This window comes from Parasteatoda tepidariorum, chromosome 2 (assembly GCF_982258835.1).
Source record: "Parasteatoda tepidariorum strain Cologne lab strain chromosome 2, Ptep-v5.0, whole genome shotgun sequence".
Lineage (NCBI taxonomy): Eukaryota > Metazoa > Arthropoda > Arachnida > Araneae > Theridiidae > Parasteatoda > Parasteatoda tepidariorum.
Genome location: NC_141756.1, coordinates 55493222 through 55509021, shown reverse-complemented (window position 1 = coordinate 55509021; position 15800 = coordinate 55493222). Strand labels below are relative to the sequence as shown.

At 26.8% G+C, this 15800-nt stretch overlaps 1 protein-coding gene across 7 annotated transcripts in view; it reads left to right on the top strand.

The window, feature by feature from the left end:
* Positions 1-15800, top strand: part of LOC107450046 (octopamine receptor beta-2R) — a 180052-nt gene that overhangs the window by 106989 nt on the left and 57263 nt on the right. For 5 of the 7 annotated variants that reach the window (XR_015431380.1, XM_043042876.3, XM_071177559.2 and 2 more), the window contains 2 exons: positions 6668-6702; positions 13074-13209. The gene's annotated coding sequence lies outside the window, so the exon portion shown is untranslated. Of the gene's footprint in view, positions 1-6667; positions 6703-13073; positions 13210-15800 lie in introns of those variants that run through there. The other 2 variants (XM_071177561.2, XM_071177563.2) reach the window with 1 other exon arrangement.

Below are 15800 nucleotides of genomic sequence, written 5' to 3'. Positions count from 1 at the left end.
TGAAGTTTTTAAACTAACTGGTCCCTCAACTGTTTCAAAAGCATTGGAAGAACTTACTGGAAGAAGGGCGAAAATGGCATTTATCTAAATCTTGAACTTCAGGTTCATAAAATATAATATAAATTCATAAAATATGATATAAAATCGGTTCATAAAATATAATGTAAATTTCAAAGCAAATTTTGCTCATTAAAACTGTCACTTTTAATAACCTAGTAAAAATATTAAGTTCTAAAAATGGAGCTTAAAATAGTATGCATTTAAACACAAGATTATAATTTCATTTAAACACAAGATAATAATTTCCCTTATTACATTTTTTACTACGGTCTTTATGTGTTGCATATATATTTGTATTCATATATTGCTTCATATATTTGAGTGCTTTGCTACTATTAATGAGAAAGACACTTGTAACAATTAATTACCGACATTATTTTACGATATGGTATTGTAAGATATAATTTAAGGTATGGTATTAAAATTTTTATAATTTAGATAAATTATTTGCATGACTTAGTGTAGAAAGCTTTATATTCTCATATAATCCGAACCTAATTTTTTAAACGTGAATAAAATATCAAAAACTAATGAAAATGATTTTCGATTAAAGCAATTTTAAAATTAAAACGACATATTTAAAATAATAACATGTATTTATTTATGTTGAAATTACTATTATAAATGTTTCGTCTGTAACTATTCATGAGCAACCCTTATTTTTAATTGTAATTTAATACAAATATTCACTATTTATACGGACAATTTAAAACTTATTTATTATGTCGCCGACTGAAAGATTCAAACACAACTTTTCATTAATATGTTTTATGTAATTTCGAAGAACTTTAGAAATGACTTTTATTCGTATGGTGTGAAAAAAAAACGTAATATGTTCAAGCTTATTACATTTCTATAAACACGATATTCGATTATAAACAATTTCTTTTTACTTCATCAGCACAGAAATTCCTTAAATGCTATATTTTATCTACTGGCGATTTAGCAGAGGAGAGAAATTTGGAGAATGTTTCTCCTCTTTACATTACTTACCTATCTAATAGCATGGAAAACCGGTTTTGCTATGCGGAAAAGACCAGGGCTAAAGAGAATAGAAGGGCTGGTTCACTCCTTTGAAGTAGCTCTCGCCGCGCCAATCCTCCAATTTTCTCTAGTGACGTCACTTTGGCGCGAAGCTCGCACTTTTACTTCAAGAAAGGAGCGTTCGGCCTTACTAGCTCTAACTAATATTGGAGCATTTCTTTTTGCGAGATATTCTAAGACATTTGTTATTTTCAGTGAATTCTCTGTTATTTTCAGACTTTCCTCAGTTTTTGCAGTGAATTTACAAGAATTTAAAACTATTATTGAAATGCTAGTTTGCGCGATTGCAACTTGAAAAATTTTTGATAGAAAAACAAAAGGAAAAAATATAATTTTCCTCGTGTTCCCTAAAGTAAATGAACAACTATGCAAAGAATGGATTTAGAAATGACACAGTTAATATAAAACAGCAATGCGTTTATTCTGTTGTTAAGAGCTTTTATAAAAATTCATTATCTAAATAGAAACCGCCTCGTTACTTCAAAAAGAAAGGCGGGTGAAAAAAATTAAAAAATGGATAAAGTCAAAGAAAATTAAAATGTAAATAAAAAGTATAAATAAAATATATAGTATATAGTTGGAATTCTCCTAATTTCATAACATATTTTTTAATGTAGTTATTCTAAATATTTATGATTTTTTTTAAAAATTATGTTCTCTTAAATATCTATAAATTATATCATCGTAAATTTAAATATCTATAAACAATTGTAAAATGATGATATATCATTATGAACCTAAATAATTATTTTGCTTCAGTAATTAGCGTTTAAGGTTGATGTTTCCTAATGATTAAGTATGAGCAAATTGCTATTAACGGCATATTTTAAAATCAGGAATTCTAAATTTTACTCAACTTATTGTTATAAAGGAATATGTAGATAAAAAAAAGTGTTGATTTATGCTTTCATTTTTCTTAATAATTAAAGTTAAAACTGAACTTTTTAAAATAAAGTATTTATAGTGTCATTTTCGACAACTAGTAAAACATTTTTATAAGTTTAAAATGGTATTTTGTTTAATATAATGGCCAAGAAAGTTTTTTTGAACTATGTTTATGAACGGAAATAATGTGTTAATTACGTAAAGTTTGAAAGCTAATAACCAGAAAAAGTCTAACTTATTTTTACAAAGAGAAAGATACAAAGTTATCATAATATCTTTGCTTGCGATCTCCGAGATCTGTGGACACAGTGACGTCATGAGGAGGGAAATCGTAGCTTCAGCTCTAAGAGCGGAGTGAACTAGCCCTTCTATTCTCTTTAGCCCTGGGAGAAGACTGCCTCTTAAAATAAATTCTTTTACCTGAGGAACCGTCAGTGGATTAAACTCAAAAAAAATTTGTTCAGCTAATAATTCCTTAAAAACTAGTTGATGAGTAATATTGATTTTAATCATGCACTGCTGGAAATTTCTCAGACAAAATGATTAAATAACAATTTATTTAATTGTCTTTTTACCGTATTCAAACAAAACTGTCAAATAACAATACATAACATGGTATTCAAACTTTTAACTGTGAAAAAATCGTTTATTAACTGCTTTCACTTAATACGATTAATCAACCAGAATTTTATCGCACCCAGCTAAGCCCATCAAATGAAGTCATTTAATTTCTTCCTGTTGCGTTAATGATATAGGCGATAAGGCTAATTTGTCAGTCTCATGACCCACAGAACAATATTTCCTCCATTATCTACAACACTTGAAGAGTTTATAATATCCTGCACTCTCCAATTCCTTTACTTAACGAAAAGCCTAACTCCAACGTCCAGTTAAATGCTAAATTCTTTTTTCTACGGTTTTGAAACCATGTCTCTTGTAAATGGTGAAAATACAGTTGCATGGTGTTATAACCATAATAGTTGTGAATGGTTTCAAAACCGTAAAAGTAACAAAAATGGATGGACAGACTGCAATTGAATGGTTTTTATGCAATGGATTGGATGGTTTAACTGCAATGAATGTACAGACTAATTGGATGGACAGACTGCAGCCGGTGATTTTATCATAATTTTAGATTCAAATTCTAACAGTGGGTTATATTGACACTCGCACTAAATTTAAAATATTGTTTGTTTGTTTTTTTTGTTTTTTAATTTAAAGATTTTATAAAATAATTTCCACAATATCAAACATCCTTCTCTTCAAAAACATGCTATGCTACGAATTTCCTTCAAAAAGCTTTAAACAGAAATATAACAATTGCTTCTTTTTTAACATACCACCTTATTTATTCAAGTTACAGAAACCGTTGACAAGTCTTATCTTCCATATCAATTCCTTCAACATATAACAAATCGTTCTCTAGATCTTTTCTTCCATAACAAAAACTCCGAATCGAGGTATTACGCGATCGTCTTCATGGTTTATAAACATGAAGCGATCCCCTGGTCTCTTGTAAACGAAGATGGTACTTGACAGCGAGTCAACTTCAGAGACGCTTGTTATTTGTCGCATAAATTTTGACCACATCCATTGTATCTGTAAACGCATCTCGTAAAAGTGGCTTTACGAGACGTTGCACAAAATGCATTGAATAATGTTATCCCAACGGCAGGTGTAATTTTGTTAAACATGTTGGGAGTATTTTTGGCGACATCTATTTCTGTGTCTTTTAGCCGGGAGAGAACTAATTTTAACTTGGCCAAAGTCAAACGTTTTTCATTTAACTGGAGAAGTGCGGAATCGTGAAAAGGGAGATTTTTTGATTAAATGTTTATCTTGCGCTTCTTTTGAATTGCAGTTTCATTTTATTTTCATTTTGTTAAGAATATTAAAAAATAAGAATCTATTTTTGTTAAATAAAACGTGGTTGTTCGAGCATATACTATCAGAGGCAAACAGTTCTGAAAATGATTATTTTTCTTTTTGTTTTATTTTTGAAGTAATGAAAAAAACAGTGTGACATGTTTTTAATGACTTTTTTGTTTAGCAATAAATATTTTTATTTATAAAGAATGGAAAAATTTCAGTTCTACTTCAAGTTAAATTTAATGGAGTTCATTACAATTTCATAAATATATAATAAGGTAAACTTCTCTCTTGTTTTCTAATTTTTATGGAGTTCAATTCGCAAATTTGTCTTGAAAATGATGAGTTTTAATGACTAAAGCATGGCTTAAATCATTTTTCATCTAGTTAAGATCTATATTGTCAACTCTTCTGTTTCAAACTTAAAGTGATGCTCTAACTCTGAATATTTTTAAAGTTTTAAAACTTATAAGAGAGTAGGGGAGAAGGGGGCACATGTGAACAGGGGGCACATGTGAACATGGTATGTTTTACCAATATGATTTGAAATAAAAAATCTCGAAAAATTTTCAATTGATGGCAGTACTAGTCCTACCTCTCTGAAAAACTTTCAGAACAATGAGACATTTTGTTGGTCTATTCTGACAATTTCTTTGTATCAGCAGGTATTGCATATATTATAATCGATCGCTTCTCCAAGTGAAAGCATAACATAAATCAACTAATAAATTAAAATTAACTATTGCAGATCATTATATGAACATTCAGGTAAGTTTATGACAATTATTGTAATTTCAATTATTGTATTAACTTGTACTAATCTTAATACAAGTTAGGTTTAAGAAGGATGATGGGGGCACTTGTGAACAAAACATCTGGGGCAGATGTGAACAGTTCACAAGTGCCCCTACATAGTATTAAGATTATTATCCTCATGATATTATAAGTTTAAAAAATATGTATGCATTTAAAATTATCATTATTTAATTTTCCATAATTAATTTATTAATTTTTCCATTAAAAATTTTTTTTAATTAAATGGTTGATCGCGCATCACGCATATTAACTGATACACCTGAGAAAATAGAATTGTTAAAGCTACAAATGAAAAGATAGAAAAAATGAAAAAAAAAAGCATGAAGGAGTATTAGAGAAGAAAGAAAAAAGCCCATTACAACACCCGTGGAACATGAAGTTGCGAAAAACCCAATTACGGATAAATTATTGTACAGCTGAAAAATTATTTTCTTATTGACAGTACTGTTGTACAATTTAAATTCACATAGTAAGCTACAATCCCCTCAGTATAATGCGTATCTATATCTGTTATATTAAAGATTTTTTCTCTTTGAAATATGATGATTGCTTTGTGTTTTTAATCTTGTTCATATGTGCCCCAGGCCTGTTCACATGTGCCCCCAATAGGGGCACATGTGAACAATTGAAGTCATTTTTCTAAAATATTATAAAATAAAGAACAATTTTATTGAAAAATCTCAAAAAATTCCACAAGACAAAGAAAATACTATTTATACATATGGACTTTTTTACTATGAAAAATTGATGATATTTTTCGAAAAGTGAAGAAATAAAAAAATTTGTTCACATGTGCCCCCCTCTCCCCTACATTTGGAATCTTGAGCCGAATCTCGAATCTTGAATCTTAAAAATTACGTGATTTATGATCTTTTTTTTAAAAAAAAGAACAAAGAAAAACAGATAGAGGCAACCTAATAGACGCAAAATAAAATTACTGTTAGGCTTAAAACAGAAAATGTTGAAAACCAAAATTAAGAAAATCTCTTTTATTTATTGCACCTCCAAAATTTCTTTACTAAAATAGAAATACAATAGGGTATAGTTTTTGCACAAACAATGTTACAGCAAGCTAAAAAGTCTTTAATAAACTTTGACATTACTTAGTATCGTGTTTCAAAAGCGTTTTAAAGTGCAAAATTAATAACACGGGAAATTTTTTTTACATGAGATATTTTAACAGATCACTGATTTCAAATCAGCAATCAGTTTCTTTCTCCAAATTACAATTTTTCTTTTTAAAAAAAGGACATTTTAGTCTAATTTTTGCTGAAATGTGCAAGTTAAATATGCTTAGGAGGCATGTTTCGAAAGTTATGGCACATCATCATGATTGAAATTGCATAGGAATCTATGTCTGGAAAATTTATAATACGCCACTATAGGCGATATTCTGTTATGAACTGTTTCCTTATGTGCATCAGAGCAATTCATGGTAGATAAGTGCCGCGTAAGACGACGTTTTCGTGCTTGGGAACCTATGCAATTTTAATCCTGATGATGCACCCTTACTCCCCTAGAAATTTGTCACAATATTTACGAATAATATAACATTCACGCATAACATTATAGCATATATAGCACTTACAGTTATATATAACGCTTTTCCACAAAAATTAAATATCTGCAGCTTTGGGAGCAAATCCAATTTCAGATTTTAAACTCCCGCGACAAACTTAAGCAAGTTTAAGTATTTTTAAAAATGCAAAGTTTTATAATATGTTAAAAATGCTATAACGAGTTATTACATAGATTGTAATAAAATGACAATATCACCGGTTAACAATTTCAGTTGTTTCAATACCTATTAATACCTAATTGTAACAGCAAAATTTACTTTTGTCATAAAACTGTTTGTTTTTCAAGCAACGAAAAAGTGGTTTTTAAAGTTAAGATATGAGTGAATATCTATGAGATAAAAATGTATATTTATCGACATTTAAAACTGTCTTTAAAAAACATTTTACTAACATAAATTTTATTTTCCTTTCAGATATGCTTAAACATCAAGAAACAAATTTCATTTAAGTAAGTGTGATATCTCTACCCCTTTTTAAATCTAAGATATTTATGTCGAATTTAAATAAATATTTTTTTCTGGTTAGAATAGTTAAAGATTTGGTAAAGAGTAATGTTTATGTCAAAAATGCTTTCCAGTAAACACATAAATTCACTTTTTAATGCCTTTTTTACGCTTCGTAATATTTGGCGCCGAGATCACATCAAGGTCGTTAAAATGTGAGTGTGCCAAATTTCAATGCCAGACTTCAGGAATGCGAAAGTCTCGAGCTTCTTTTCTGATGCCAATTCTGGATATAAATGTTTGTCTTAATCAATATTGATGGGGCTGAGATAAAACGAGGGCGCTGTTAATAGACATCGTAACTCTGTAATTCTCTTCATAAAGACCATTAAGATGACTATATATTTATAAAGAAAAATACGAGAACAATTCTTGAAATGTCTTTTGAAGATTAATTTATACATTGTTAAAAAAGTCGGTAGTAATTACTGATCGTTAAGCAATGTTTTCAATTCTGATTCAGTATTTTTTTTATAAATGGTTGCATGTATGAACAAAAACAATGATTTTCTTCATAAAGTGTTAAATTTTTAACGTTTACATGCTGCGATAGCTTTTTTCTTAAGCATATACATATTAAGCACGTTAAAGAAAAAATTTGCATAATGAAAAATTCAGAAAAATAAGATTAGCTGCTCTATTTCTACATTATTTTTTGATGGAATTCTTTTAAATGCTTAATAAAAAGATTTAAAATCCCTAATTCTCTTCATAAAAACCTCTGATACAACTGCATATTTATGGAAAGAGATGGGAGAACAATTCTTGAAATGTCTTATGAAAATTAATTTTTATATTGTTAAAAAAAATTCATAGCAATTATTGATAGTTAAGCAAGGTTTCGCATTCAGCATTTTAGAATCGTTGCGTACATGATCAAAGAAAAATGATTTTCTAAGTACAGTTTTATATTTTCTGACGTTTACTTGTTTAATTTTTTTCTTATGTATATATAGATTAAGCGCGCTAACGAAAAAACCTGTATCAGGAAATATCTCGAAAATATAAGATATGCTGCTCCCTTTTTCGCATTATTTATTACTAGAATTCCTTTTAATGTTTAATACATGGTTTTACAATCCATAGTTCTCTTGATAAAAACCATTGAAATAAATATATATATGTATAAAGCAAGATATGAAAAACAATTTTTGAAATGGCTTTTGAAAATTAATTTATACATGTTTATAAAAGTCGGTAGCAATTACTGATCGTTAAGCAAGGTTTTTAATTCTGATTCAGCATTTTATTTTTATGAAACATTGCATATATGATCAAAACAATGATTTTCTTCATACAGTTTTATATTTTTTTGGAGTTTACGTATTTCATTATTCTTTTTCTTATGTATATAAAGCACGTTAAAGAAAAATCTGCATAACGAAATATTTCAGGAATATAAGATATGCTGTTCGATTTTCCGCTATATTAATTAATTGTCTTCCTTTTACTTGAAATTATTAAGTAGATTTATAAATTGAGTGATCTTCAAACCGTTTTTCTTATATTTAAAATTAATTATAAAATTTTAAATTCTGATTATTTTGGATGTGGGCAAATGACTTCATACTTATAATTATTTGTATTTCATCCATTTCTCTTCACATTTTGCAAATTTTCATTAGTTATGAATTTATATATTTGATTTAAATTTAAATTAAACTCTGGTAATTTATTTGTTTAGTAACATTGTTTTAAAGCAAGTAATGTGGAGAAAATCTTTACATTTTCAAAAGCTTTATAAAATTGTTATGCCAGATGATTGATATTAATCTTAACTGCCCGTCCGGTCATCAAATTATTTTTAAGCGGAATTTTTCGTACAGTTCTCATAAACAAAGATATTTTTCCTGATATTTGACAAATTTATTTTTTTTGTTACGCTTTTTTACGCTTTTTTTATTATGAAAAAAATCTTTACGTTTTCAAAAACTTCTTCAAAATGTTATGCCAGAGGATTAACATAAATCATAACTGCCGTCCAAATATATCAAATATTTCTTTTTTTTCCCTTAAGACTCAATTTTATGTATAATTTTCATAATCAAACGTCTTTTGATTGATATTTCGCCCAATTTTGGTTCGAGTTGTAATTGATTTAAGGATATAAATTCCTCAGAAGATTATTAAAACAAAAAAAAAACACTAATCTACAAACATCGTTGATTTTTAAATTAGTTTTCAGTGAAACTATTTTAAGAATTTATTCTAAAAATTTCAAAATATAAAAACGAGTAAGGAAAAAGTTTCGTTTATGTCATTATTCATGTTATCTTAAAATCTCATACCGAACACGGAATTTCCTTTCTAAGCATGAATCATTATTTTTAACATGAAACAATTTTTTCTAACATAGTTATTGTCGATGAAGGAGATTTAAGAAAATCTTAAAGAAAATTGACTTAAAGAGATTTTATTCACACAATCTAACCTCTTAAAACGTCTAAACAAACGTGGGATAAATTTTAAAGTTTTTGTTCAATGATTTTGAAAGTTAAGTATGTTTAAAAAATTCTCGTTCATTAAAAATTTAAGTACTCGACATTTAAACAATATCACCCGTTTTGATGTACATTGTTTAAAAGATGTGTGTAATAAAACTAACAAGGGAAACTAGGGAAGTGTGACTCGCCAATTTTGAAATAAACTAGTGGGATGTATGCCTTATGAGGAATAATTTTAGGGGGCAACATTCGTTTCGGCCCATAGAAGGTCCTGTGAGAGATAAAAAATAATTCAATATGTAGAAATATCGGTATTTTATTACTTCAATGCAGACTATTAGTTATTGTAATTGTCTCATACTCCAATTAATTTTGTGGTACTTTCACGTACTATATAATGCATATTTATTATCAAAATTGATTTCGAAAATTTTATATGTCTGTAGTTTTTCTGAAAAACGTGTTAGGCTAATTTAAAAAAAAAAAAATTTACACCAAATTTTTTTAATATTTTTTCCAAAAAACTTTCCAAATTAATTGGAGTATTTAATTGCAAATCAATTAATTATTAATAATTAATTAACAATTAATTAATAATTAATTTTCTGATTAATTTATTAATTAGCAAAATAATTAATTATCCAATTAATTTCAAATTAATTAGATCATGAGACAATTACAATAACTAATAGTCTGCAATGAAGTAATAAAATACCGATTTTCCTATATATTGAATTATTTTATATCTCTCACAGGACCTTCTATGGGCCAAAACGAATGTTAATTAATTTATTAATTAGTAAATTAATCAATTACCCAATTAATTACAAATTAATTAGATCATGAGACAATTACAATAACTAATAGTCTGCATTGAAGTAATAAAATACCGATTTTTCTACATATTGAATTATTTTTTTATCTCTCACAGGACCTTCTATGGGCCGAAACGAATGTTGCCCCCTAAAATTATTCCTCATAAGGCATACATCCCACCAGTTTAGTTCAAAATTGGCGAGTCACACTTCCCTAGTTTCCCTTGTAAGAGCATTTATTACATGACACTTAAATACTTATAAAGATATATCTATAAACCAATGCATCTCATCTGAATTAACATGCACTGCACATTGTTACGATTCTTCTTCTAAAAATCTTAAAATATAAGTCAAATAATAAAATTCTAAATGGAAAAAAAATTATGTGAATTTTCAAGAGAACTTAAAGTAAAATCTTTCAAAATGAATAACAATAGAATTTTTTAAAAAGTTTAAGTAAGGATGTAAACTTACAAAATTTTTCAAAATAATTGACAAGTAAAAATATTATTGATGATGTCCATAATAGTCCATGAAAGTTAATTATTTTTTTTTAAAAATATATATGAATACGATAATGGTATCGCTTATGTTATTCAACTAAAACTAATTTAAAGTAAAATACAAATGTAATTTTGATGTTTTTCATTATTTTCATTGAAAGTGAATAGATTATAATTTTGAGAATTTTTTTATTACAAACATTAAATACATTTTTTCCTCGTGCTTCTTTCAGACAGTAAACTTTAAAATGGAAAAATAGATTTCAATTGTTGTTATAATATATATCACACAGTAAAACAGTTAATCCTATATTAATTCAAAAATACTGATTTAAATAAAAGAGAGCAAATTCTTGTGGGTCAAAATCTGGTTTAAACTTTAAAAGCAGGTTAAAACCGTCAGACAGAAACTAGGGTAAGCACAATACCATGGTGGAAGTGAAATTTTCATAGTTTATACCAGATATTAATTTTAATACAAATATACAATAAATTATCAATGTAATATATAATTAACAAAAATAACGTAGAAGTTGTAGATTTAAACGGAAGAAAGGGTTATTTACCTTATTTTTTATACTGTTTTATTTTATTTGAGATCATTCATCCTGCCTCACATCTCTCTCCTCAGAAATTGCGAAATTGTCTCGTCGAAATCTTTACATAGCGTGGATATCCTTTTATCTTTCATGGAAATTTTTTATGCGTTAGCTTACAAGTTTCAATAAAATCGCAATAAATACAAAAATAATATGGGATGAATTTGAAAACAGAAGAGACGAAAGAAAAATAGTTAAATAAAAGCTTATGTTTTCACATAATAAAATGACAAAGGTTTCACAAGAATTTGCACTTCTTGTCTTAGTTTCATATTAACTTGTTTTTTTCTCACTTGCATGGAAATTATGGCAAAAATCAAAGACCTTTTTTTGCTATTGGAATGTCCTAATATAAGCATTTTCACAACTATAGAGCTTCCAGAATATTTTCTATTAGTGGTCTGTATTTCAAGTATAATAATAACTTTTAAATATTCTCTTCAACATTTCTTAATTTGATTGACAAAGTCAATAAATTTAATATTTAATATTAACCAAACATATAATGGGCTATTTGAAACATAAACTATAATTTTTAACCAAAAACATAGATGCAAATTTTAGGTTTTTCCATCCTAAGGTTTTTCAGATTAGGTTTTTCCATCCTTAGGTTTTCCAGATTAGGTTTTTCCATCCTAAGGTTTTTCAGATTAGGATTTTCAAAGGTTAGGTTTCCAAAGGTTTTTCAGATAAGGTTTCTTTTAAACTACAGCACTTCTTACTCAAAACATCTGTAAGAAGAAAGTAATAATCATTGTACATACATTAGCCATTTAATTAAATCTTCAACTTCTTTCACTATTAGAGAAAACTAGCCTATTACTCACATTATTATTATTAATTATTGAAGAAAGTAACACATTTTCTTTTGTTCTTCCCACATTAATAAATGAAAAGTTAAGTTCTTACAAGCCCATTTAAATTTGTTTTCGTGATTACTTTAAATGCGGAGCTTCTGGTACTGTTCAGACCATGCAGTGTTTAATATTGTACAAAAGAGGAAAAAGACAATCATAACATGTTTTCGTGATTACGTGTTAAACAGAATTAAATAAAAGTGAATTGACAAAAGATATATTGCAGCTGCGTACAAATATTCTATTGTTAAGTCTCGAACGTTAACCTTCCATATCATGGTAAATGTGAAGATTGTTAAGACTCATTACTATTTATTTGTATCACGTTATTTTCCTCCTCAATTCAAACTTAAACAATTATATTGTAGATGTTCGAGTATTCTTTTTTATATTTGTTTTATCATTACGACGGGGTCAAAACAACGTATAAAGCATACAGTCATTATAGAGTCATCACACACACAGATATATATATATATATATATATATATATATATATATATATATATATATATATATATATATATATATATATATATATATATATATATATATATATATATATATATATATATAGGATATAGCCAGGAAACATATAACAAAAAGATATAATCTCGTCGCCAGCTCACACGGTTAAATCCGTGCTTTCTAATAACGTGTTGATATAGCCTGAGCAAAAGTTAAATTACAATTGTATTAATACATATTGAGAGATTATATCTTTTTGTTATTTTGTTTTCATGATTTATTTTTTAAATTTTCAAGAGAAATTTTAAACTAAATTTGTTTTTTTTTCTTGTTTTTTTTTCCTTTTTTTTCTTTTTTTGGTAGTCGTTCTCCTTCTCATTCAAGAATTTTTTTTTTCTTTTTCTTTCTTTCCTTGTTTTCTTTGTATTTTTATCTTTAAGTATATCTTTTACAAATTGAAGCATTTATTTTTATATTTTGCTAATTTTTGACAATTATCTATTTTTACTTTCATTTTTAGCCTTTGTTCTTTCTTATAGATTTCATTTCTAGTTTGTAAATTTTTGTTTTATTTGTCTGTGTTGTTTTAGTTCTTTTATGTTTACTTTATTTTTTATTCTATTTCAGTTTATTAAAGATACCAAGGAATAGCTTAATTTGTATATAAGGACATTTTGTACTGTGAGCAACATGACATTTGTAAAAAAATCACTATTGTTTCATTTCCTAATTGAAATTTGTCAATAAAAATTCAGGATATAAATTTGTGGACTTTCATTCAGTTTTAAGCTTGACACGGATATGTATTGCGTGTTTTAAAATTTCATTACAGTTTCAAAATCAATCAAATTTTAAATTTTTACCCTAATTCTATATATTTAATCTATCTTGGTTATAGATTTTAATAATCTCAATAGGATCTCAATATATATCTCAATCTCTTTTTATAGCTTTTATTGTAAACCTTGCTTTTGGCTCGTTATTTAATTTCTAGCTTTGCCCACAAACATATTGTTTCTATTGAAACTTCATGATTAGGCCAACATTAACTTTTAAAGTATTAAAAAAAGTATATAAAAGCCTGCGCAAATAAACCTTATTTCAGTGTTGGTCATGAAATCTAAAATAAACCTTGAGAAGGTAAGTTTACCCTCGCTTTCAAAACGCTTTCTACTCTTGATTTGCGATCTTGGTTGATTCAATTTTAAAAGGTTTATTTAGGATTATTTTGTAAAGTCATTTTCAATCTCGATATAAAAGGGTTGTTTATGCAAGCATTATGTAAACCACATAGCGTGTAAACTAGCGTAGTTAAATTTAAGGTTGTTTCACACCTGCATGCAAATCATTTATAAACTTTGTCGGACTTTGTGATAAGGGATTTTGCAGACATTAAAATCAACTTTACACTGCTATCTGGGTATAAAACAGAAACTATACTTTACGGATTAGGTTTACATCCATTGTAGAATTAAAAATAATAGGAATTAATTAATAAGTAAAAAATACGAGTCACAAAAATTATCAGAAAAATTTATGTTTTACATAAAATTTATGTTTGATACTTAAAGTACAAAAGTTTAAATCAAAACTGTTATTTTAATTACACTTCAAATCAGATCAAGTGTATTTATTTATATCATTTCTAAAACAGGAAAAATGATCTTAATAAATATTTTTCTAAAACTTTACGTGTTTGAAATTATATAAATAAAATATTTTACTGAAAAAAAAATGAAAAAATAAAATTAACTTTTGTTATTCATACCAAATTTTTTCACGGAGAACAGCCTTTATGTGAATCTGAGGTAAAATTAAATTTAAAATTTTAACTAGTATAGTATACTCTTCTAAACACACAAAAGTTTTTTTACGAAAAAGTAGATTATCTTGACTCAATTTCATTTAGTTTGATTGGATTATAGTGTGTTTGCTCGTCAAAGAAGAAACGGAAGAAAACTCGTGTTAATGTGAAAATCTGATTAAATGAGGAAGTAACTTTGTTATTTGTAATAATGTCGAAGCTCTATTGAAGGAAGTTTGTGGAAACCTCACGAAAATTTTAAGAAAAATTCGTGAGGTTTCCTGAGTCTTTTATGCAGCATTAAATAAATCATACAATTTATTGTTTTTGATCCTTTTTCATTATGTTAATGCTTTATATTCTACAATTTTGAGCCCTGATTCAGCTTTGAGTTTCTTTTTAAATGGTTACCTAAGTAACGTAACTTTGATATCATTTTCTTTTATTGTTATAAGTTACAGTTTTGTTAGATTTTCCCCAAAAATTTATTACATTTTGCTGTGGAGTTAGTTACATGTAAACTATTTTCCATTATACATTATTTAATATTAATTTATAAGATAAATGCCAAAAATTTTTTAAGGAATCCAATCCTATAAATATATTTTTATATATTTATAAAAAATACATAGCTATTATTTATAATCACATCACATTTTACATTGTTTAATATTAATTTATAAGATAAATGTGAAAAATCTTTCAAGGAATCCAATCCTATAAATATATTTTTATATATTTATAAAAATTACATAGCTATTACTTATAATCACATCACATTTTACATTATTTATTATAAATTTTTAAGATAAATGTGAAAAATCTTTCAAGGAATCCAATCCTATAAATATATTTTTATATATTTATGAAAATTATCTAGCTATTATTTCTAATCACATCACATTTTACTCACTGAGCGAAAAAGTATGATCAAAACTACCGGAGTATGGTAATCTACCGGAAATTAAATCAGATCTACCATTATATGGTAAAATGATTTCGGTAAAATTAGCAACAAAATATAGCTTAAGAGTATGTGATAATATTTGGTAATTGTGGTAAAATTTCGTAGTTTTAGCATGATACCTTTGAGCATGGAGTAAAAAATACAATTTCAGTTTTGTATTTTTTACTAATTTTTTCTTTTAAATCTTAATTTCACTTTGATTTTGCTAGGATCATATTTGGTTGTATTTTTGGATCATATTGGATTATAACCGTTCACCAAAAAGAAAACTATGGTTAAAATTACTGCAATATTGTAAAATTTATCGCGTTTCTAGCTCTATGGGATCGGCAAAAAGCTTGGTAATTTTTACGGAAGAACTTTAGTAATAATTTTGGTGAAATAAGCAAAAACAATTCTATTTCATGAAGTATGATTAAGTTTATAAGTGTGGTAATTTAGTAATTTTATCACGATATCGTAGAAAATGACATAAAACCCATTTATCTGTTTAATTTCACTTCCAAGCTTTGAAATTTTTACTAGAAGTGTGGTAAAAAGAACAATAATTTTGAAAAACGTGATTTTCCAGAAAACAGTTATA